The sequence below is a fragment of the Aedes aegypti genome, chromosome 1, assembly GCF_002204515.2.
Source record: "Aedes aegypti strain LVP_AGWG chromosome 1, AaegL5.0 Primary Assembly, whole genome shotgun sequence".
In the NCBI taxonomy this organism is placed as follows: domain Eukaryota; kingdom Metazoa; phylum Arthropoda; class Insecta; order Diptera; family Culicidae; genus Aedes; species Aedes aegypti.
The window spans coordinates 13,937,060-13,958,953 of record NC_035107.1 but is presented as its reverse complement, the minus strand read 5'-3'; the positions used below and the strand labels follow the sequence as shown (position 1 = coordinate 13,958,953).

Here is a 21,894-nt window from a genome sequence, read left to right as displayed (position 1 = left end):
TTAAATGACACAAATGTCAGTTAATGAGCCTAAAGTTCTTCTCTTTTAATTCTTGTTCAAAAATACATTAGTTTACTTAAAATTATCAAGAGGACTTCCAGTGAATTGCCATGTAAGTTGATATATTAGCTGGCGGAGTAGCTCTGGAAAGCAATGATCCATATACAGCTTAAATTGGGAATTCTAGCGTAATGTTGACATTCCCTAATTTTGTTCGATTTTGAAATTCTTGATGGTAGAAAAGCCTTAAATTATGCTAACTAATTACAAAATGAACACCAAAGATTTTCTCAAGAGTTCATTTTGTGATCTTCACGAACTTCCTAAAAATTAATAAACCCTAAAAAATCCAATGTAGAATTCTCCCTAGGATAACCATAAAAGTTACCTTAGAGATTCCAGCATAAATTTCTTCAAAAAACCTTCCTGAAATTGTTCAAGAAAAAAAGTACTCCAGGAATGTTTACAATGGTTTTACGTTTCCTCATATCTTCCACCAAGTTTCCCGTTTTAATAATTTCAAATAGTATTTTCTCATAGGATTTTCTAGAATTTTTTTTTCAAATTATCGTTCAGATTTTACCCAATGAATTCTTTCAGGAATTACTCCAGAGATTGTCCCTAAGATTACTTCGGGAATTAAAGAATATAGAGTTCTTAGAGATTTTTTTAATTGCGACAGAGATCTTGTAGGAATTCCACTAGTTAATCCTCATGATATTCATGCATAAAAACTTCTGAGATATTCCTCAAACATAATTCCAGGGATTCCACCAGATTTTGTTTTTCAAAACGATTTCAGAGATTGCTCCAAGAGTTTCTAGAAACATTTGATCAGTATTGACTTTACGGATTCCCGTCCCAAGGATTTCTAGAGAAATTTCATAAGAAAATTGTAATTAATTTCCTCCAAGATTTTATCCAGAATATGTCCAAGAAATGTTTCCAAAGAATGCCGGATTCTAGGGATTTTGAATTCAAGGATTTTGAATTTCCCCAATAGTTTCTTTTTCAAATATATCTATGAATTCTTCTATGCCTTTGATCAAGAATTTCACCAAGTGATTTCTCCAGGATATAAAGAAGATTCAACTATAAATTCTTCAAACCATTCTGCCTATGATACTTTAATTTTTCCGGAGTATAGAAATTCATAAATTATTCCAGCAGTTTATCATGAATTCTTTCAGCGACTCTTTCGATGAACTATCCAGTAATGATTCTTGAAATGCCTTTGCAATTATTCTAAAAACTTGTACAGGTATTCGTCCAAAAACCTTAAAAACAATCTTCTCGAAATATCGTCAGTAAATTCATTACGAAATCCTTCCATTTGATTCCATCAGGAATTTCTTACGAAAGTTCTTTAGGATTTTTTTTTCAGTAGGTTCTCCAAGTAATCTTTAAAGTTTTCGTCTATAGAATATCCTACTGAATTCGTCCAAAAACTTATCAAGATCTCCAGATCCCCCAGAGAATTCTCCTGGAATAATGCCGATACTCTCACAACGTATTCGTTCTGAAAATTTTCCATGAAAAATCTCTCAACGTTAGTTCTTTTTTGAATGGAGTTTTCTAGTGATTCCTTCATCAATTTACTGATACGTTTTTTTAAAGAATTCTTGGGGAATTTATTCTAAAATTCTGTCAAGAAATAACAAAAGGATTTATTTCAAGAGTTCCTTATAACAAAATTCTTCAAGTCCCATAATTGCCTAGGGTCGGTGTTCTCTTAGTGGACAGTCCCCTATAGTCGCACTAGTGGCTTTTTACGGCCATTTTGATATAAATCTTTTCAAAACATTTTTTGACATGAAGGTCAGGAGCCATTTATCTAAGTACCATTGATACACAGATTGAATTTGTTCCAAAAAATAATCGAAATAATTAGTTTTGCCTAAAATTTGAGCTCCCTTGCGCCTATAGTGAACCTATTGTTCCTAAAGTAGCACTACTGAGAGAAACTATTTTTTTATTTTACGAAATTATTGATGAATTAAATTTTTTTTACATAAAACGATAGCTTTTGATTTACACTTTGTAGGAAAAATATAGAAGATTTGTGAAAACACTGTTTTGATAAGTATTTTGCCAACGACGTCATCCTAGTGCTACTATAGGAACAGAAATTGGAAATAGTGCTACTATAGGCACATGTATTCCTATAGTGGCACACGCGATAATAAATACAAACATTTGAGTTTTCGTAGTTTTCATATTTTTCCCATAAAACCAAGATAAAAAGCTTTCTGATGATGTAAAAATAATGACGCTAGCGTTATTTTTCGATTTTATACGAATTTTTGTTCTTAGCCATGCGGTTATTGGTACATCGACCCTACTAGAACTGTTATGGACGGCTCAACATTAACTTTTTAAGGGTTTCTGAAAGATCTCGTTTATGAATTTCTTTCAGAGTTTTTCTGAGTGTTCAAGGATTCCTCCAAAGATATTTCTGGAATACATTTCTTCAAAGATTGCAGCAATAGAGACGTAACAATAAAAAAAAATGTTGAACGAAATTTAGGTACAAAAAAACTTGCTTCGATATAACGTACCGAATAAAAAAATGGAGTTATGTTATATCGAAGTATATCTGTAAAAAGTCCTGTATGGCAAACTGGAGAAACTGGCATAGGAATTCTCTTAGGAATTCTTTGAAAAATCGTCAAATGCAAATGAACAGTATAGTATTTTTTAAAGAGCCCCTAGGAAAGATCTCCTATACCGTTCTGATTCATATTACGGACACTTAAGGCCTCAGTGAAGTATAACTCATCAGAAAGCATATAAAATAAATCATTATGTATGATTCTTCTGCGTTATCGAGCCTTCAAAACACTTAACTTTCGAATGTTGGGTGAAGATTTTGATTCCGCAACAGGAATAATTTTATTTAAATGGAAATGTGTGGCCTTTTCATGATTCTTATTCCGGACGCCTCTTCGTTTTTGCCTCGTATTCCGGACACTTTGATTCGAATTCCGGACAGCTCATGGAAATCGTAGTTAGAACGGTCAAATCATCAATTTAAATCGACAAACTATTGAATAGACATCTGAGGCATCTGGGTATTGTAAATTTGTATAGAATCTATGGAAAAAAATCACTATCAGAATTTATGAAGTTTTTTCTCGAGGAATCTGAAAAGAAATTCCTAAAGAACCAGTGAAAAAATGTTCTTAAAAAAGTCTCTATTTTTAAGATCTTTTAAAAATAGAGCCTTTAAAAATAAAGCCTTGCATTAAAATTGAGGCTAAGCCTCTAAAAAGAGATCTTCTACCAGCCTTGAATATGTACAAACCATGTCCCGAAGATAGTTACTGATTTCTATTCTAAATTATAATTAAAATGAAATACGGTGAGGTCTGTAACATACCTCCAAATTAGTGTCAGATACGGTTATGGGCCCCGCACATTTAGGTAGATCTGTATGAATTTCAAAATTGAACCGAGTTATCGAGAATTAATTTTGAGGTATTTAAGCTTTTTTAATCACTAGTACCATTGATTATGGGGCCTTACACATTGCCGATCAAGGTCACCGTCAAACTGAGTTTTCATCTGCTTGTAACCTGTTAGTTTTCCAGGAATCAAATTCTTTATAGTAAATGAAACACTTACCACGATTTGGGGGCCCCTATGAACTCGGGGCCCGGTGCGGACCGCACCCACCGCACCCCCCTAGCTACGCTACTGTATGTGTGTAATGTCTGCAGAGTTGTCTGGATACTTCAGATGTAAATGGGGGTTTCAAAAGTGTAAACATTAATCTAAACGTCCAGTATGTGTTTCTCAATTCAAAACTACAAAAATCGAGGTTTGCTTCAAATATACTTCAATTATTTCAATGTTGTTTCTAGCAAGGTGATAATGAATCTACATGACTTCAACACATATCCTAACTCATAAAAAAAATTTGGAATAAAAAGTTTCTATTTTTAATGGAATTTAACTTTTTTCAAATTTCTGATGGAATTTTCCTTTACGGATTTCACTAAGGCTATTCAAAAAATAATCTATGAATTACTCTTGCAGTCTCTTCTAAAGATATCTCATTTCCTCAAGTAAATTTTCCAAAGATCTATCAAAAAGCGTATTCGGACTAGAAATTTCTCCGATTATTTCTACGCTAATTTTTCACTCAAAAGTTCCAACCTTTTCGATGTTCAGCAGACATTTCTCTAACAGTTTATTCTAGAATTTCCTTTAAAAAGATCTCCTGGATTTTTAAAGGAAATCCTTCAAAAATGTTTGAAAAATCTTCATGACTTGGCATGACTTCATAAATTCCTTTAAGACTTCATTTGAAAATTTCTGGAAGAATCATTGTTGCAATTCCTGAATTAATCCTTTATTAAGCCCTGGAATGATTTCTGAAAATTTTTTTAGTTGTAATCTTAATGAAATCCCGGGCGGAAACTGGAGTTAATCCTAAAAAAAAGTCCGGGGAATTCATTTATGAAATAAATTCCAACAATCCCTAGATAGTTTCACCGAACAGTTACTCAAACAATTGTAGAAGAATCTTTGGAGAATCCTTGGAAGAATCCCTTGAGTGATTTCTGGAAATATCTTTAGAAGTCCTTCAGTGTATGTAATAGGTATTCAAAAAAGCGTGATGGAAGGGGAAGGAGTTACCTAGAATCTGCCCGTAGAGTTTGGTTTGGTCAAAGTCCTAGACCAGTGCAACCGTTCTGGACAAACAGAGGCCCGAGCTCAATCAGAATTTGATATGATGTATAACTATTGAAATGTATGAGAGAACATTACATCTCCAGATATTATTCAAGGAGTTCTCAAAGAATATTTGTGAAGATTCTTCAATTTTTATTCATGGAGTTGTTCGACAGTTCCTTCCAGGTTTTGCTAAAAGTAAACCTTCAGAAAGTCCTGAAGAAATTTTTACCTCAGTAAATATTTGGAAAACGTTCTTAGAATAACCACTGAATGAATGTTCTTGGAATCATTTCTAAAGCAATTCCTGCAGATATCTGAGTGTAAATTAAAAAGCAACATTTGGACGCATTTCTATATAATCCTTAGATAAATTACGAAAGAAGACTTTATATAAATTTATGGAATCATTCAAGAATTTTATAATGAAGTACTGGAAGCTACTCCAAATATGTTTCATAGTTCATTCCAGCAGTTCCTCTAGAGGTTTTTTCACTTATTATGCAAGAGATTTGTCAAACATTCTTCCAGCGATTTCTAATGGGACCTTGGAGGAATTTTTCCTACACTATTTTCCCCCAGAATTTTCCCCATAGATTCTCTCATATATTTATCCAGCTAATCCTTCCTTCAATTTCTTTAGTTGTTACTCCATGAAATCTTCAAACATTTCCTACAGGGATGGGTTTTGAAAAAATCCACAAGCTTTCCAGCTTTCTGACTTAAGAAAACACAGGCAGAAGTTCCCAAGGAGACAGAAACTTGAATTGGCTTCTTGTTATCACTCTTCTTCCTTTTCTATGCTTTTCGTGCTGTCAGAAATCAATGTAAAATGCAAGTGAGAGGGAAGATAGTAGAGCATAGCTGATGCTGTAGTATATTAATCATTCTTGACAACGTTGTTTCGGAGACTAATATCAGACTTGTTTTGGCTAGATATTCAGATATCTTTTGTCGAAATTCTGTAATTAGGCTAGATGCACCGGTTTTGTTCCAAGAATTTTTCCAGCGAATCATCGAGGAACTCTTCCAGGAATTTTACCACCATATCTTTAAGTAATTACACCAAGAAATCCCCTAGGAGATCTTTAAATGTGGTCCAGTTCGTCTCATAAAATTTGTCCAGGAATTTCTTCCAGATATTTCTGTAAGATTTTTTCCATCATCCAGGGATTACTCCAGCAGACTCTTCCAAAGGTTTCTTGATGGATCACACTGGTAAATTTTCCAATGGGTTCTTCCCAAAGAGGGAACCCATGAAAAATCTTTGGTTTCCACCAGGAAGAGCTACAATTAGGCTAGAAGCACCGGTTTTGGCCAATTGTAGCCATAGTGGATTATACACCGTTTTATACAGAAAATTTGCATGAAACATTTCGTGAGTAGAAGAACACATTCACATGAGAGAGCAATACTATTTTTTTGTTCAACATTTTTTGAAAATTATACCAAAAGTAATTTTTCTTATTCTTATGATTGTAACTTCCGTCCACCTAATTTGACCAGGGTATTCCTAATTTGGCCGCTCTCATAAGAAATCAATGTGATTGAGCAATTTAGGGAACGGAAATAAGAATTTAACGAAAACTGGTTCTAGTGTCCTATATTAACCAATCCGTGTTTTATTGCGAAAATGAATTTTATGCTCAGTTTTTATATTTTTAGTACATAACATGAATTGAAAGCTTTCATATGGCGTATTTGCAGTGTAGGGCTTTCCATTTATTTTTTGAACATATTTCATCTTAGGTTGGCCAAAACCGGTGCTTCTACCCTATTCCTCTGTTTATTCTTATCTAACATTTTTCCATGATTTCTGACTATTTCAAAAATAAATAAACAAATATTTTAGGAATTTATCAAAGAGGGTCCAAAAGTTCCTTCAGAATCTTTTCCAGATGTCTCGTCTCTCCTGCATGAAATCATCGTGTACTTCTCAAGGAGCCCCATCAGAGATAATATAAAGATTTATTTAAGAAACACCTCCTGTTATTTTTTCTTAGTTACTTTTGTGGAAAAGTACTAGTTTTCGACAGACTTCAATGTGTTAATTTCGGTTTTCTATGCACAATAGGCCAAAATCGTATGAATCGTAGCGAAAACCAGTGATGAGTCTAAAATTGGTACTCTTCTCCTTCTTTCTGTAAACTTCCCTTGTTTGAAAAAAATCAAAACAATATTCTAGGAATAATTTCTAAATAAATTGTTTAAGAACTTTCTTATTCATACTTTTCGTGAAAATTTCCGAAGGAATTAAATAAGAATCTATTAAAAAACTCCTGGAGGTACTTTGGAGATATTCCTAGTTGAATCATGAAAAAAATCTGATCAAGTGTATTCTAGGAAATTCTTAGAAATTCGGTGTTAAACTAGATGAAATTATGGAGAAATTCCAAGTAGAATTCCTGAAAATAAAACCAAAAATATCTGGAAGTATCTCTGTAGAAATTCTTAAGAACTCTCTGGAGATTGTTTTGAAGATGGCTTCAAAGAAATTACTGTTTTAATTTTTAAAGTGAAATTTTCAAAGGAAATTTCCATGATAGTCGAAAATGGATGAATTTCTTGCGAATCTTAGCTTTCTGAAAGAATCACTAGAAGTAATCTTTGACATAATACCTAGAGGAAGCTTGAATTAATTTATGGTTGAAATCCTTGAAAAAATCCTGAAAATTGCCTAACGAAAATCTCAGAATTGCCCTCAGAGAATTGTCTGATTGGATGATAATCTAAGGAATCATTATGAAAAGATCTTTTATAGTGTTCCTTCATTCCTGTATGATCTTTTTTTTGTTTGTTGCTGCTTCTCATGGGAAGTATCTCCCAGGAGCTCAAGAAACATGTGAAAATTTTTTCAAAAGCTTGAAATACTTCTCTCAGAAAATTATGAAATTTATCCAAAATGATTTGGAAGCTTCTTGCAGAAAAATGGAACTCGGGAAGCTTTCCCTCAGAAACTTAGGAAGCTTCCCTCTGAAGCTCAAGAAGCTTGGAATGCCACTCTCAGAAATTTGAGAAACTTTTGTCAGAAACGTGGGAAGAATATCATACAGAAGTATGAGATGTTTTCCCCAGAAATTTGGAAAGAAGCTTTGAAAGCTTGTCTCGGATATTTAAAAAGCTTTGTCAAGAAGCTTATATCTTATGTTTGAAAAGCTTTTCCTAGAAGCTCACAAAGCTTTTCTCGAAAACGTTTGGGAAGCTTTTCTAAGATGGTTGACAAGCTTCTCCCAGAAGCTTAGGAAACTTCTCTCAGAGGCTTGGGAAGCCAAGCCAAGCTTCTACCACAAGATAAGCAACCTTCTCTCATAATCTTGGGAAGCTTTTCCCAGAAGCTTGGGAAACTTTTCCCAGAAGCTTGGGAAGCTTTTCCCAGAAGCTTGGGAAGCTTCTACCAGAAGCTTGGGATACTTCTACCAGAAGCTTGGGAAGCTTCTACCAGAAGCTTGGGAAGCTTCTCCCAGAAGTTTTGGAAGCTTCTCCCAGAAGCTTGGGAAGCTTCTCCCAGAAGCTTGGGAAGCTTCTTCCGAAAGCTTGCGAAGTTTCTTCTAGGTGCTCGGGAAGCTTCTCCCAGAAGCTTGGGAAGCTTCTCCCAGAAGCTTGGGAGGCTTCTCCCAGAAGCTTGAGAGGCTTCTCTTAGAAGCTTGGGAAGCTTCTCCTAGAAGCTTGGGAAGGTTCTCCTAGAAGCTTGGGAAGCTTCTCCTAGAAGCTTGGGAAGCTTCTCCTAGAAGCTTGGGAAGCTTCTTCCTAAAGCTTAAGAAGCTTGTCCCAGAGACTAGAGAAGCTTTTCCCAGAAGCTTGTCCTAGAATCTTGGGAAGCTTCTACCACAAGCTTATCCCATAATCTTGGGAAGCTTTTTCTAGAAGCTTGGGAAGCTTTTCCCAGAAGCTTGAGAAGCTTCTCCCAAATGCTTAGGAAGCTTCTCCCTGAAGCTTTGGAAGCATCTCCGTGAAGCTTGGAAAGCTTCTCCTAGAAGCTTGGGAACTTCTCCTAGAAGTTAGAAAAATTTATTCCAGAAGCTTGGAAAACTTCTCCCAGAAACTTGGGTAGCTTCTCTCAGTAGCTAGGGATGTTTTTTCTAGTGGTTTGGATAGTTTCACCTAGAAGCCTGGCAAGATTGACAAGTTTTTCCTACATCTCGGAAAGCTTCACTCAAAAGCTTTGGAAATGTATTGACAAAGCTCCCACTGAAACCTTGAGTCACCGATAAGAAGAAAACGATTGTTCCGAGTTTCTCGCAACAAAAAATCTACAATCCCCGAAATTAACACCTGACGCGCTGCACCGAAAACGGACAGACCTACTGTCCTACATATTTATATCCGATCGGATCGTAGCGAAGCCCAAGCTGATGCCTTCTCTCTACCGGTCGACCAGCGATGCAAGGCCAATAAAATGCAGCATCATCTTCTTTGCTTCGCGCTTCTTTCGCCTTTGCCGTAGCTAGTGTGATGTTGATTGGTTTTCGGATTTCCAGTGCGCGCTTCGGAGATCCAAACGATGGCCACCAATTTATGCCTGGCAAGTGCCTCTGGTGGCACAGATTTCCAAAATTAAATTTATACAAACATTAATCGGCAGAAAAGGCTTTTCCTTCTCTTGGGTGTTTGGTTAGGTGAATCATAAATGAGTATGGAGACAAGGCAATTGGATATTTACCTTCGAAAGTAGAAGTAGAGTGGGGGCCTTCTTAGCCTAGTGGTAACGTCCGCGGCTACCAAGCAAAGCCATGCTAGGTTCGTTTCCCGATCAGTCCATAATCTTTTCGTAATGGACAAACAAATATCTCAGTTAATAACTGTGGAAGTACCCATTGAAAAGCTGAGAAGCAGGCTCTGTCTCTGTCCCAAGGAGAAGAACAAGAAGAAGTGGAGGCGGATGAATCAGTTTTGCTAAATTTGCTATCACACCAAGCAATCAGAGAGCTCATCAGCTTCGGGAAACGCAATTAACAGCCTGCTGGGTTTCTAGTGAAATCGTGGAAGCGGAAGAGAATGGGAGGATTTTACGTTCAACAAGTATTTAAGCCAAGTAGGCGCACCTGCTGGGTCTTGTTCGTATTCGACTTGACCTTCTGAAGGATGACCACGGGCATAACCGGTTTGCTTCGATTGAACATCTCTTACTTTTGGCGAAGCCTTCTTGGATATTCCTCCGAAAGTCCAGAAATTGATTTCTCTTTATTCCGGTAAGAGTCTGGTTCAAGTATTCCAACCGAGTTAAGCCGGCACCCAAAAACGGATCGCTTTGAGAAAGCGCGCAAGCCGATTGTCGTCAGCTTAGGCGGTGGCCATATTTCCAATCTTCTAAATTGGAATTGGAGCCGGGAATCGGTCGTCGATGCACCCAGAATTAATCAGAAACCGAACGATCCACCGCGCTCCAAGATTGGAAAAAGGTGTGTGCAAAACCTGTTTATTGATTCACGGCTGACGCCAGCAGCAACAAACTGACACCCGCCAATAATGGTGGATAGATGCATGCATACAGATTCGAGCATTTATTAAAATTCTTGACATACGACTCGAACACAATCAGATATGGATGGTTGATAGTTTTCCATACAGCTCTTTTTTGCGTTGCTGTCATGTCCATCACTGCGGACACGACCGCACAGTGGATCGAAGATCACAACAGGTTAATAACATTTTTTTTTTCAAATTATTCCTCGCTTTGTTAATCTGGTACGTAATCCAGAAAAATATTAGGAATTCTTCAAGAAATTCCTCCATAAGTTTTATTGGAATTTCACTAGCATTTCATGTAGGATTATTTCGGCAGCTTTTTCAACATTGCTCGGGTAATTTCTCGAGTTAAACACCGCGGATTGTCAAAAATTCACTTTATGATTTCAAACAAGCAAATTATACAGCAATTATTCCAGTAGTTCCTCTGATCATTCCAAATTTCATCAGAAATTCCACCCAATGTAAAAAAAAATAATCAAGAAATTCTGCTTTATATTATCCAGGGATTCAATTGAGTGTCTTTTCAATAATCATCTTCCCAACTACAGTACTGACCTGATTTTGTCAGCCACTTTTTGTGAAGATCTGTTTATTGTCACCGTTCTTTAATCAAGTCCAATCAAGTCTTCTCTAAATATGTTTCAATCCTATTAAAGATATCGTAGAAGCGTACAACATAGGAAAGAAAGACTTTGATAAACTGCGTAACTTTGAAGGGAAACTGAAAAACGTTTCATTAAAGGATCATCTATGCCATCTAGAAAATACACCAAGATTTCAAAAGCAGTCCAGGAGATGCTTTCAGAGATCCTCACAGGAGTTCATCAGGAATTTCTAAAGAAGTGTCAGCAGATATTAGTGCAGCACTCCTTTTGGAAATACCTCCTGGATTTGGGAACTCTTCCAATAATTTCTAAAAATTAGCGTTGATATTCCGGGATAAATTCTTTGAGATTTTGCTATGACCATTTCTGATTGGTTTTCTGGAATACTACCTGAGTGAAATTTAGGAAGAATCCATGGAATAATTACTAAAGGTATTCTTAAAGAAACAGCCTCTGTCAAACATTGATTGAACTACTGAATAAATCTTTGTAGTAGCTGAAGATTTGAACCAATACCACAAATTTCTGGACAAAAATACATACATCAAAACAAATAGTAAACCATCGTAATGGACCCAGATAGCGGGTCTGGTAGCAGGTTTTGTTTTAGTGACTTCACTTGGTCTCTAATTGAAACCATCAGAGACTATTATGCGACGATTCAACTGATTCTTCCATAATTTCTCTCAGATTATTCGAGAAAAAGCTTCGGGAGTTATCATTGTGATTTCTCCAGAAGTTCCATTAGAAATGATTTCAAAAACTCCTACCTTGATCCTTCAGAAATGATATATTGAAATTATATGTTTTTTTTTTCAGAATTCTTCCAGGCAATCCTTGAGCACTATAATACTACTACCTCCAGTAATTTCATCAGGGTATGCTTTGAACATTTTTCCAAGGACTATCCTTTTGAAAAAAAAAAAGAAATTCTGCAACTGGGATAACCCTTGTAAATTCTTTTGAAAGAATTTCTGTGGATTGCCTAGAGCAACAACTAGCGAATTCGGTTGAACAATTAGTCCAGATATATTACCACCAATTCTAATTCTATCATACGCCTTTTCATCCACGGTTACTCCCAGAAATTGCAACACTTCTGCGTTTTTTTTCTTAGAAAATCCTACGAAAAAACCCTTTAAGGGATTCCGTCTGATGTTGTTCAAAGATATCCTTCAGAAAATCCTACGGGGAATATCCAGAAAAGTTTCTAAAACTCCAAGAGTCCATGGGTTCTTTCAGAAATTCTTATTATTTAAGGGTGACTCTAGAACTTCAACAAATTTCGTTAGATGGTACTTGAGAACAGTTTTTAGAAATACGTCACAGATTTTTTTTTCCAAAATTTCAATTTTTTCGTTTCTTTGAATGCCTGGAAAAGCTCCTGGAAGAATGTCTGAAAAATCTTTGAAGACTTACCTGAGAAATATTTGAATCTTATGAGGAAAGTCTGGAATCTCTGGCACCTCTGGCGAAGTTTGTGGTTGGATTTTTGAAAATGATCTAAACGGGACTCCTGAAGGATCACCGGATTAAATCCTGGAGGACACAGCCCTTCCTTGAAAAATATCAAAAGGAATCTTTGAAGGAATTCCTGATGAAGTTTCTGAGGTAAATCCTGTGTTTATCCTCGGGAAAATTCAGGTTGTATTCTTAAGATATCCGACACAAAATTATTGGAGGAGTTCCTTAGAAAAATTCTTGGATGAATACCATGAGAAATAATAACTTAATGAACTCCTGAAGAAATTTCTGATGAAATTCGTAAAGAAAATCATGAAAAATGCATCCAGTAATACGAGCAGTATAACTTGTCAATATGTCACGAACAGTTTTCAAAATAGGTATTAAACATTATTTAGAGAACTGTCCGGTCTGATTCTTCTATGCTCTTATCTCCTCTGGTCCCAGTTAGGTTTCGTTTTGTTTTCCTAATTCCAGTTTGGTCTTTTTTGAGTCTCTTTCCTATTTTCAAGACACTCATTTCCTACCAGTCCTGGAGGTACCCGTGGTGGCAAACGCGCAGCTATTAAACAAGACCAAGCCGAAGGTCGTGAGTTCGAATCCGGTACCGGTTAACGATCTTTTTGGGTTGGGAATTTTCTCGACTTCCCCGGGTATAGAGAAAAGAATAACTGTGGAAGTGCTCATGAAAAGCTGAGAAGCAGGCTCTATCCCAGTTTGGATGTAACGCCAGAAAGAAGAAGAAGAAAAGAACCTACTGGGGTATCCATCCCTGTGGAGCTCTGAAAATTCTTCCAGAATTTCATCCAGAGACATTTTCAGTTGTTACTTAAGGGTTTTTGAAGGAACTCGTTTAGGAGGCTTTCCAGAAAATCCTACAAAAATTCTAACATGGTCTCCTAAGACGTTTTTTGCAACTTTCAGAATTCTCAAATGAATTAGTCTAGAAATTCTGTCTGGAACTCTATTCCTCAAAAAATCGTCCAAGCATTCTTTATAAAGTTCTCATGATTATTTACTCCTGAGATTTCTTCCGACATGGTATTTCTCAAATGAATCCTTCATTAATTCTTCAGAAGTTTATTGAGGTGTAGGTATACATAAATTTCTACAGGGATTACGATCGAGAAAACATAAAAAATGCGTGAAGATACTACAGGAATTTACCGGGTATTTTTATATCATGTGTTTTATCAACGAAGCTTCAAATGTTTCCTATAGAAATAGGTTTTGTTTTTTAGGAATTCTTCCAGAAGTTCCTGGAAACGTTGATTTACCACGCTCATTTCTGAATAAAATGTTTTAAATGATACCTGATAGAATCTCAGGAGGACTGACTGTAGCGAAATTCTGATAATGTCAAACAAATGTTTGGTATGGAGTACAAACCGACATGTTGTGGAGATTCCGCTGTATGAAGGCGAACTGAGTTCCACAACTCCAAAGCACGAATTCAGTACACCTTCGAACGACGGAGTCTTTCAATCCTTTAATATCCATTTTTTTTATTTTCAATCTACACGTTTTGGACACTCATTTATTTTTATTTGCAAAGTTATGAAGTTTGGTTTTTGATTTTTATATTTTTTATTTTTAAGAGATGTCTCTATCCCTTTTCATTTTTTTCTTAAAGCCTCTTCTTGGTATCGATATTTGACAAAAATAAAAATTTGAGTTTTTGCAGTACTTTTGAAAATATAAAATTTCTAATGTTTTTCTGGAACATATTTTATTTCCATGTAGGGGAAAACCACCAATTTTCGACCTACAAGAATTCTGTGCCGATTTTCAGATTTCCATACAAAGTAGGCCAAAATTGTATGGATAGGTCGAAAATTAAAGCTGGGTCGAAAATTGGTGATTTTCCCCTAACTAACGGAAAAATCGATTTGAAATTATTACAATTTTACCAGGATCTTCTTCTGTGCAACCTATCACAGAATAGAATTATAGAAAAATATAAAATGTCTTTTTCTTGTATTACACGTTAAATTAGACCCATAAAATTGTAGGTTATGAAATAATAAAATTTTCCAAATATTTTTCAAAAATACAAAAATATCTCAAAAGTCGTATTAAACTTTCCTTATATGCGTGTTATGGCTTAAGCCAAAAACAAAATCAATTTGTATTCCAAGCTAAGAAAAAATACACAAAATTTTAAAGGGGTACCTAAAGGCGGGGTTGGGTATTAGTGGGATAAAGGGCTCCGCAGCTCATACGTTGAAGTGCCCATCTATCGAATAGGGAGTCGTGCGTTCGATCCTCGCCTGTGAACGTGGTTTCTTGTCGCAATTTCAACACTAAAAAATCATGTCTTGTCGATTAGTTAATGTTTTCACACGGCTCGAGAAATATTTGTACTTTTGGCCACCTTTTGTTCTAAATTCGACCACTGTGCACGACGTTGGCGACGTGACACAATGGCCTCACTCTCCTCCAGGAGGGGTTATGATGGACAGCCGCAGGTAATCGCGATGAATGACTTCTATTGTCTCGGGCATGACGACGACGACGACGACGACGTTCGCTTCGCGGCCTACTCTGATAACCGATTCCGTTAGCATCGCTCCGAATGCTCGCTGCGTCGGTCGCGACACTCGATTGCAACTATGAGACTACTTCTCGTGTCACAATGAGAAAGGGCCAATCCTGAGAACGATAAAAAATCCGATGTCAATATTGTTCATCACATTTTCAATTCGTATTTCCCAGTGTAATTACACGTGAATAATCGAATTTGTCCTGACAACTGCCAAAATTGTGGAACAAAAAAAAATGAGTTTTCGATTTTCAACCGGTCTTTTTCTTCTTTTTGGCATTAACGTCCCCACTCGGACAGAGCCGGCTACTTAGCGTAGTGTTCTAATGGTGGTAAGCTCCATCGAAGTTAATACGCGATTGGCGTATTAACTTCGATGGAGCTTACCACCATAAGAGTACTTCAACAGTTATTAACTGAGAGCTTTCTATGCCTAAGTTTCCATTTTAGCATTCGTATATCGGTGGCAATTACGATGATACTCTATGCCCAAGGAAGTCAAGGAAATTTCTATTACGAAAAGATCGTGGACCGACCGGGAATCGAACTCAGACACCTTCAGCAAGGCTTTGCTTTGTAGCCTCGGACTCTAACCACTCGGTCGGCTAAGGAAGGCCCCATAGGTCATCGGTCTTTTTTTTTAAGGGCAGCTTGATTTTTGTTAGCGTGCATTGGTCAAAGGCTTGGCCCTTTTGTTTGAAACGAATAGACAAAAGAGAGTTATTGGCCGTCTTTCGGAGCAAGAATTTCTCTCTCCATGCCAAGGCCAATGATAGTCTACGAAATATTTCGATAAAAGGCCCTCTGGATGAGAAGAGATGCGTTCATTGGTTGGTAGTTTTGAGCAAGAGGCCTATGTATGATTTGGAATAAAAGCGAATATTGGCCGTTTTGAAAATTAGGTTTATAGCGGTAAGTTTTATGATTATGTTGACAATGTTTGCACGGTTAGTGGATTTTGGAGTAATATGTTGTAAAATGGTTTCAAAATTCAAAATATTTTCATTTCATCATTGGCCCTTTCTAATTATTGCGCGAGATTTTTTTTAAATTTACTGAAATGTAAACAGTCCAACAAAAGCTCAGAGTGCTAATTCGACGAGGAAAATAACACCTTTTCAACGGTCGAGGCTGGAACCGAGAGCGTGTGCGTATGTCAAGGGTAGAACTCATCGTTTGCGGGAAGAATTTCCATTCTGCGTTCCGCAGATGATAACCTCTCCAGCCAGCCAGTCAGCCAGCCAGCCATACATTGATGATGGGCGTTGTTCGTTAGATGAAAGCACCTTGATTGAATTGCTAATGCTCAATGGGGGTTTTATGCAAAACATGCCATTTTCATTGGAATCTCCATTCGGTCGGTAAACATTGCGTCGGCTCATTGCAGTGGAAGTGGAGGTGTAAAATGGATCCCATCATTGCACTCGAGAAACTCCGAAGAGGTGTGTCCGATGGGATTTTAAGTAGTGCAGAGAAGAGCACAGTTTCCATTGCTGGTGGAGGAAAAGAAACTACAATTGATCGTCGTCGTTTCGTCCGAGGGTGGGTGGAAATTAACATTTTGGGTAAGGGACGCATTCCGTTGTGGGTGTGAAAATATTGTTTGCTAATGAGGGATTCGAGTTACGGTCCAGATAGGAAGCCGGATACTATTCTTGACACTTTTGATTTACTTCGGCAGGGGGTTTTTCGAAAGCTTTAAGGTTTATATTTGACGCACATTATCGTCGCACTGAAATGCTTTTTGTTGTCAACTTTCAGGCAATTTGGTCGAGCAGGAAAAGCTTTCCAAGCTTCTGGGAAAAGCTTCCCAGGCTTCTAGGAGAAGCTTTCCAAGCTTCTGGGAGAATTTTTCCATGCTTCTAGGAGAAGCTTCCTAAGTTTCTGGGAGAAGCTTCTCAAGCTTCTGGGAGAAGCTTCCCAAGCTTCTGATATAAACTTCCCAAGCTTCTAGAGTAAGCTTTCCAAGCTTCTGAGAGAAGCTTTCCAATCTCTTGGGAGAAGCTTCCCAGGCTTCTAGGAGAAGCTTCCCAAGTTTCTAGTATAAGCTTCACAAGATTCTGTGAGAAACTTTCCAATATTCTAAGAGAAGCTTTTCAAGCTTCTAAGAGAAGCTTTTCAAGCTTCTAAGAGAAGCTTTCAAGATTCTAAGTAAAGTTTCATCGTTAGGCACTTCTCTTGAAGTTTTTTTTTTTAATTTCAACGTTTTTATTTGGTTGTCTAGTCAGTTGACGTATGATAAGATCAGTTTCAAACCAATTGAAGTTCGGGTTGTGGCTCAAAGGTTCTGATACTCTGTTCAGAACACCGTAGAGAAACTAGTTTTGCAGCAAACTCACAATCTCGAGCTAACTTTCCCACTTTGGCTGACCTTCCTTTCCATTTCAGCACGGAATGTAGCCACTGCGGCAACTCCACTTAACCAGTTAGCACTCCTCCCTCCATGTAACTTCAAACTAACAGCAAATACAGCACTTTGGAAGGCAACTCGGCGGTTCGACGCCGCTGATTAGACGCGCTCAACCAGCGACCACCAAACGATCATACGAGTGTTGAATGAGTTTCTATCTCGCCTACCTAAGCCGCCGATACGTATTTAATTCACTTTCCTTCCAAAGGTGGTCGTGCTAACAAACCGGCGCGATGTTCCTACATGGGTTTTACTAAAACTGGAAGTTCACGCACCGCCGAGCTAATCCAGTTTCTCAAATTTGTACATCAGCCCGCGCGCGCCGGGCTGGGCTTCGCTTATCAGAAACTCTCGATGCAAGTTGCTGCACCCCCCGCGGCGTCGTTGTTCCATCAGCCACAGCAGCAGCACCTCCCCGAAGAGGCTTGGACCACTTTTCGTGTTTCCCACTTCCCGATCAGAAAGGAATATCAAAGTTATCACAATTTAAGATAACAGATTTTCAATAGATTTCAAACGGATTTTGAGAAGAAATATGTTTAAAATTATGGCCAAAAAATATAGCTACAATTCGAGCAATGATATTACAATTATAAAAGGCAATGATTTAGAACAATGATTGTTACAAATTAGATACACAATTTTGATGTGAATTTATTAATAGTACACTTCTCAAAATTATAACAACCCAAGCAATAATGGTATTTTTTCAGATTGGTACTCTGGAAATATCTAACTATATCAAACATTAATCTAAATAACAAATTCTGATATAATTGAGTTATTTTTCTGTAATGTCTTCCTTATCATCGAGTTCCTCCTGGGCTCTCTGATGGCCAGGTTGCAATTTGTGCGCCCAACGCCAACATGACACGGTTTAGGAAGCACACGACTCGCTCTCTCAATCTCCCCTCCCTCTCGCTCGGGATAGGAAATTAACATTATTTTGTGAAGTAGGGAAATTAGCCCCTTCAGGTCGTCGTCGTCATTCGCCATTTGCCGCCATCGGGGAGTAGTGCTTTCCATTCCGGCTCACTGGTCCAGAAAAGTGGTCCGCGCAAGCACTCACTCTCCTCGCAGGGCTGGTAGCGGTAGCTCAACTTTTTACCATCTCGGACCAAATCTCAGAAACGATAATGTGTGGCTAGCCTAGCTAGTTCACAATCAATGTCAATATTTTCGTATTCTCTAACGAAACTGTTCTGTAAGAATACTTTTTAGGAAGAATGTAACCTAGGATTCTTTAAAAAAAATGATTAAAACATTACCAAAAATCATGATGTTATAGGTACATAGAGCTATGTCAGAATTCAAATATATTACGTAAGAATCCTATTCTTGATTATGTTAGCAACCTAGCCCAGAATTATGTGAGAATAGTGCCTAAAACTTCGACTGAGTCGTTTAAAAATTTCATTTTGAATCTTGTTAGACGCTAAGGATTCTCAGGGTGTCTGCTACCTGGAAAAACCTGGAAAACCTGGAATTATCAGGGAATTTTGTTAAACCTGGAATTCTCAGGGATTTTCACTAACAATCAAGGAAATTTCTTTGAGGCAGTAATTCATGGTAGGAATGTGTATATGACCGTGGATTTTCACGTCGAAACTCCCCAAAAAATTTCGGCTGCGCCGCTATCAAAACGCTTTTTCAGCTGCTCAGTGAATCTTATCGACTTCTGAAGACATGATTGTCTCTATTTTTGATGAAGGGCCTTCGAAGTACTTTTTTAATCAAAATGGTCTCTAATGTCTCTTTTTACCATATCTTGCTTGCAGTAAATTATGATGCAAAATTATGTAAGTACCGAGAAACCTTCAGAGACTGTTACGAGACTTCAACTAATTCTTTTAAATTTTAATCTCAGATTTCTGGAGGAAAACCTTCAGGAATAATCCTAATTGTTTCTCCGGAGCTTTCATCTGGAATACTTCCAGGAATTCCTATCGGGATCTCTCCAGAAATTCTTCTAGAGATAACATTAGAAATAATCGAAAGTGCGTTTGAGTCGTTGTCCGTTCATGAAGTAAACATTATCACAACGTAGGGAAAGAAATCCTGGCCGCAACATTCTTCTAGAGATTCCTCAAACAATTCTCTTGGATATTCTCCCAGAGATTTTTATAGAATACCTTGAGTAGTTTATGCAGAATTTGCTCCAGGAAACACTATATTAGAAATTTCTCTCGATATTTTTTTATCAATCCTCCAACCGAATTTTCTAGTTGTTACTCTAGGAGATCTTCAGAGGATGTTTGATACTTGATGGGCTACAATCCGCTACGTTGAATCTACGCCGAATGGATAATTCTTCTCCACTGGTCTCGGTCCTGAGCCAATCGCTTCCAGTCGCCCTGAACGTTAAGTGCCCTTAAGTCCTCTTCAACTGCAAAAAGCCAACGTGTGCGCGGCCTACCACGAAGCCGACGGCCTCGTCCGGGTTCTCTACTGAATATTATTTTTGCTTGTCGTTCTTCCGGCATTCGTACCACGTGACCAGCCCAACGCAGCCTGCCGTGTTTTATGAGCTTGATAATATCCACTTCTTTATATACTTGGTACAACTCATGATTCATGCGACGCCGCCAGATGCCATTTTCTTGTTTACCGCCGAGTATTGTTCGCAGCACTTTACGCTCAAAAACTCCAAATGCTTTCCGGTCGACCTCTTTTAACGTCCAGGATTCATGGCCGTATAGAGCAACCGGAAGGATAAGAGTCTTATATAGCGCGAATTTTGTTTTCGTCTGCAGGCTACGGGACTTAAGCTGGTTACAGAGCCCGTAAAAAGCCCTATTCGCAGCTGCAAGACGCCTTTTCACCTCGCGGGTAACATCATTATCGCAAGTCACTAAAGTACCAAGATACACAAATTCTTCCACTACTTCAAATTTTTCACCACCTAGCACCACTTCACTACCAACGTCACGATTGGAACCACGCTGTCTACCAGCGATCATGTACTTAGTTTTGCTGGTGTTGACGGTAAGTCCAATTCTCGCTGTCTCCCTTTGAAAAGGCACGAATGCCTCTTCTACGGCTCGACGATCAATTCCGATTATATCGATATCGTCCGCAAAACCCAGGAGCATATGCGACCGGGTGACGATGGTACCGCTTCTTTGCACGCCCGCTCTCCTTATAGCTCCTTCGAGAGCAATGTTGAACAAAAGATTCGAAAGCGCATCTCCTTGCTTCAATCCATCTAAGGTTACGAAGGAGGTTGAAGTCTCATCCGCAACCCGCACACTTGATTTCGATCCATCCAACGTTGCACGAATCAGTCTAATCAGTTTCGCCGGAAAACCGTGTTCTACCATTATCTGCCATAACTCATTTCTCTTTACTGAATCGTACGCCACCTTGAAATCAATGAACAGATGATGTGTCTGCAAGTTGTATTCCCGGAACTTATCAAGGATTTGTCGCAAGGTAAACATTTGATCCGTCGTTGATCGGCCCTCACGAAAACCAGCTTGGTGTTCGCCGACGAAGGACTCCTCCAGCGGTCTCAATCTGTTGAACAGAACACGTGACATTATTTTGTACGCCGAATTGAGGAGCGTTATTCCTCGGTAATTGGCGCACTCCAATCTGTGGCCCTTCTTATACAGAGGGCGGATGAGGCCCTCCAGCCAGCTAGTAGGCAATTCTTCTTCCTCCCATATCCTTAACAGAGTACGGTGCAGCATTTCGTACAGCTGCTCACTACCGTGCTTGAAAAGTTCGGCCGGGAGCTCGTCTTTTCCAGCAGCCTTACAGTTCTTCAACTCCTTAATCGCTCTTCTAACCTCATCTAGCGTCGGGGGCTCCACAGCTTGTCCATCTTTGCTGATGATTAATCTGTTCTCAGACGCGCTCGTGTCCTCTCCATTCAACAATTGCTCGAAGTGTTCTTTCCACCTGGCAGCCACCAAGATTTTGTCTGTCAGCAAGTTACCTTCGCGGTCATTGCACATGACGGGAGACGGCGCAGTTTTTCTCCGTACGCCATTGACAGTTTCGTAAAATCTCCGCATATCGTTTTGTTCGATGCTGTTTTGCGCCTCAGTAATGATGTCTTCTTCATACTGCCTTTTCTTTCTGCGGTGAATTCGTTTCTCGGCTGCTCTAGCTTCCTTGTACCGCTCTCTATTCTGCCGGGTACCAGACACTAACATCCGACTTCTGGCAACATTCTTCTCATCCGTCACATTCTGGCACTCCTCATCAAACCAACCGTTTCTGGGTCGTCTCTGAGCAGTACCTATCACCTCTCGCGCTGCTGTGCTCATCGCACCGTGGATAGACTCCCACAGATTGTTGAGGTTTTCGCCTACGTTGTATCCCCTTATCCGCTCATCAAGCTTCCGGCGGTACTCGTCTGCTACACCTTCTGTTGATAAGCGCTGGATATTGAAACGCAACGGTCGCTGTGTTCTTGTGTTCGCCACGGTAGACAACCGTGCACGAATTTTACTTACAACGAGATAGTGATCAGAGTTGATGTTTGGGCCTCTAAAGGTCCTCACATCGATGACATCCGAGAAATGCCGACCGTCCACCAAAACGTGGTCTATTTGGTTGCAGAGCTCGCCATTTGGGTGCATCCAGGTGTGCTTTCGGATGTCTTTGCGTGCAAAGTAGGTGCTGCTGATGGCCATCCCTCTAGCTGCAGCAAAAGTTATTAGCCTTAGGCCGTTGTCATTGGTGGCGGAGTGAAGGCTCTCCGTACCAATTATAGGGCG

General features: G+C 38.6%; 1 protein-coding gene across 19 annotated transcripts in view; it reads left to right on the top strand.

Annotated features, from left to right (window-relative positions):
- Window positions 1-21,894, top strand: part of LOC5569475 (partitioning defective 3 homolog) — a 371,758-nt gene that overhangs the window by 256,549 nt on the left and 93,315 nt on the right. The window lies entirely within an intron of this gene.